Below are 4,252 nucleotides of genomic sequence, written 5' to 3' on the forward strand. Positions count from 1 at the left end.
GGAATTATGGCTAATAGATTCTGACCTCAACAGGCTATAATGCAGGCTGGATTTGCACTCAGAAATACTCGCATCAAGCCCATATCTCATAGCTGTGTTAAATCATATCAATTCATCATTTAAAGAAGCCACTACATCCATTAGTAAATTGTTTTAATAGTTAATTATTAGCAGAATGAAAAGGATGTGATTATCCCCAGCCTGAGTCTCCAGAGGCACTCTCAGCACGTGGATCACACTGCTGCTGCAATTCCCATCCAAAGCCAGCAGTTTAATGGAACACAAGAAATGCTTCTGGAACTAAAAGCTGGGTATTGGAACCACCAGTCTGGGCTTAGAGCATGAACAGGGCTCAGACTTAAACACAGAACTGGGCTTAGGGCATGAACAGGGCTCAGACTTAAACCAGTCTGGGCTTAGAGCATGAACAGGGCTCAGACTTAAACCAGTCTGGGCTTAGAGCATGAACAGGGCTCAGACTTAAACACAGAACTGGGCTTAGGGCATGAACAAGGCTCAGACTTAAACCAGTCTGGGCTTAGAGCATGAACAGGGCTCAGACTTAAACCAGTCTGGGCTTAGAGCATGAACTGGGCTCAAACCTAAACACAGAAGTGGGCTTAGAGCATGAACTGGGCTCAGATTTAAACCAGTCTGGGCTTAGAGCATGAACAGGGCTCAGACCTAAACACAGAGCTGGCCCAAGCCCATGCTCAGCTCCCTCTTGCAGCCAGCCCTGCTCTGCCCTGGCGTTCCTGCCCGAGCACAGGAGGCTGTGCCTCCCCAGGGATGGCTGCCAGCTGGGATGAGGCTGCTAAGCAAGTTCATCAATAGCCATTAATCCTGGAGGTGACACTCCTGCACACGAGCACGGGGAGGGGCAGCATTGCAGCTGGGGAGGTGATTAATAACCCAGCCACTGCGGTGGCCCTGCTTCCATCAGCACCCTGAGCGAGTGGAAAGTCACCACGGCTGCTCTGAGCTGCCAGCCAGACCTGCAGAGTCATCCTCAGGGCAGGCACATGGGCTGCGTGTGAGGAACAACCTCAGCCACTGCTCAGTGCACAGTGCTTGTGTTTGACACAGAACAATATCACAAACCGGTTGATTCCATTATTTGCTGCAATTTCCCTTGCTCATCACTCGTCTCCTTAGCACTGGGGCTGGCTAGAAAGCAAGCCTGTAAAGCTTTTGAAAGAAATTCCAATCATTCAAATCAATTCCCTTCCCAAAGTGCTTTCTGATTCAAAGACGTGAAAATTACGCATTGAATTTCAAGTTCATTCTGTTGATAGCTGAACAATGCTTAGTTTTCAACTGGTGTTTTCTCTCTGCACCCTCAGCTGTTCCCATTTCTTTTCCAGTTAAACTTCATGTTCACATTGCTTGGCCAAAAACACATCAGAGGGCAGGTACCTCTGCTGGTCCTTTGGGGCCAGCAGTCACCTCTGCTTAGGTGGCCAGAGGGGAAATGTGCATCTCTCCAGCAGCACTCCCAGCAGAGCAGCTCAATGCCACAACCTTCACCACCAAACAAACCCCGTGAACCTCACCCTGCACTTCCACTGAGGGGGCAGGATCAGCCTGAGGAGCTGAGGAAGAGGAAGGTGCAGCCAGTAGAAGGATCTGAGACTAAGTAGGAAAAAGAAAGAAAGAAGACAATTATTTTTTATCTTTTTTTTTTTAAAGTTTAGAGTGAAGGGTTCTTCTCTAACGGTTTTTCCAATGATTAAGAAAGGAAAACCCAAACCCCCTACCAGCATGATTTGTTCTGGAGGCAGGATAGAACAACAACAAATCCCATAAGCAATTTGCAGGGCTCTCTTATCAAGCACCGCCTGGCAATCTTAACTCCCCACCTCACTTAAAACAGCTTCTCTGTTCCTGGATAACCCCCAAACCCATGGTGGGTAATGAATAAGAAAACAATGGTTGTTGTTTTCCTTCCCATTCCCAACACTCACTCTGCATTAGGCTCCATCATTTCACAACTCCCTTGATGTAACACGATGTGGCAGAACCTACCCTGATCCAGAGGTGAACCCTGATGCAATGCAGAACAGATGCCTTGGACTCAAACTGCTCCTTCCTTGCCTCTCCTACCTTTGATCCACATTTTCTGCTTGTGACAGGCTGTTAAATAAATATCGGTGACAAGGCTTGGTATGCATTTGTTTTTCTGCAGCTTGTTTTCTTTTTGTTCAGCTCTCCAAGCTGAGCATCTTGTTGACAAATATACACACTCCATTACCAATTAATGACTTTAGCCTGGTGTCCTCTACTCTCCTTACTCCCCAGTGCCAGTTCTACACATTAGCCTGGGTAACATTCAAAGATAATTGTGTTTTGTTTATTTGTTTTGGGAAGTAACAGCAATCAGACAGGCAAATCCCAGTCCTTGCCAAAGCTGCAATTCTGTTTTCTGTTGTAGCCTGCTCCAAGGAGAGCTAGGGAAGCACACGTGGCATTTGCTCAGGGTGAAACTTCACTATTCTTTCACTCTTCATTTTTTTGTTCTTCCAAGGAAAGGACGTTTTTCTCAGCACTCAGGGCTTTCTGCAGGCTTTGCACATCTAAGGCCAGGTTTTCTGCAGCCTCTATGTTTGTTTAGTCACTTTTTAAAGCTTGCCCTTGTTGCATACTGCAGTTAATTGAAAATGGGAGGTCATTCTCAGTAGCACACAGAGTCACAGAACAGGCTGGGGTGGAAAGGACCCACAAGGATCATTGAGTCCAACTCTGTGCCCTGGACAGGAATGTGCCTCTCCAGGTTCCTTCCAGCCCCAAGAGCCCCACTGTGACCCCCAGAGCATTGTCCAAGCTCTCCTTGAGCTCTGTCAGGCCTGGTGCTGTGACCACTTCGTCAACCCTTGCACACACATGTGGTCAGGATCCCATATTTGTGCACAGAGATCTATTTCAGTGCTTGAAGAAACATCTCATGGATATTTTCCAGTGGCCATTGACTTTGGGTGTCTCCATTTCCAACACAGTCGAAGCAATGTAATTTTTTGAGAATTGGCTACTTGGGACCTTTGCAATGAGAAAACCCAGAATCCCAACCCCCTCAGGAGTCCGTGTAAATGAGGTCCTCTGTGGAAGAAAACCCATTTGATTAACACTAAGTGCAGGCAGAGGTGGTACAGCCTGAGCTAAATTCAGCCTCCTTTTTGTGCTTGCAGAGATGTAAAGTCTTGCTGAGCAGCCGTGGCCGCGCTGCACATTAAGCGAGGAGACACGGCCACAGTTGGCGGAACACATTAGCATCTTCCGCTCTGATAATTAGTTTAGTGAAAAATTATTGCATTATCTGTTTGCTTTCATTAGGGACCAATTGCATCCTTAAAAAGAACGGCTCACATTAGGTGCTTTTAATAAGACAATAAGCCCTATAGTGTTTCCAAACAAGATTTAAAGCCCGTTCAGCACGTGAGTAATTAGCACAAGGCAGGTTGGAGGCCAAATGCATTATTTAGTAATGGAATTAAATTTCCTTAGAAAGAAAGGAGCCCATTAAAATCCACAGAAAGGCAGGAGTGTCAAGGCAGTGTGTTTGAAATATACTGCAACAGAACCTTTAACTTCACAGTAGGATTTAGTTCAGATTTTAGCAAACAGGCACCCAATCTTGCAGGTCAACAATGGAGATTTTACTCCAGCTATGAAGGGAGAACGAATCCTACAGAGCCATATTGCACAGCAGGTGTTCATCTTGCAGATGGGTTGAAATCAATTATCAGCACTGACTGCTGTGCCATTGGGTAACAAGGCTGAGATCCTCTGAATTACCCTCAGATTGTCCCCATTTTCATCCCCAAGAGTCACCAGAGATAGTTTTCCTAGCACAGAAAGTCCTGCCCTTACAAAAGCAACCTTTTTCCCCAGGAATGTGACACAAAGCTGCATTTTCCTACATGCTGTATTTTAATTTTTGTGTGGCATGAGCAAATATAATTATCAGCACAAAGGATTCAGAAAAAATAAACTATGCTTAGCAACCTCCAGCAAAACTAGCAGAATGCACTTGACAAAACTTGTGCTCTGTAATGAAATTCCTATGAAGGCATTCAGTGCTTAAAAAACTAGGACAAATTATGCTGTAAGGAGCAGAATATGTAAACGTGGCAAGGAGATGCATTTTGTGTTCTGGCTTCAGAGGGGTTACAGCAGTGTGAACGAGACCAGGGCACGACTCACGTCCACCAGCAGAGAGACAACGCTGGATTTCTGTGGGAATACTGAATCATCCCTT

The sequence above is a fragment of the Geospiza fortis genome, unplaced genomic scaffold (genome assembly GCF_000277835.1).
Source record: "Geospiza fortis unplaced genomic scaffold, GeoFor_1.0 scaffold221, whole genome shotgun sequence".
NCBI lineage: Eukaryota > Metazoa > Chordata > Aves > Passeriformes > Thraupidae > Geospiza > Geospiza fortis.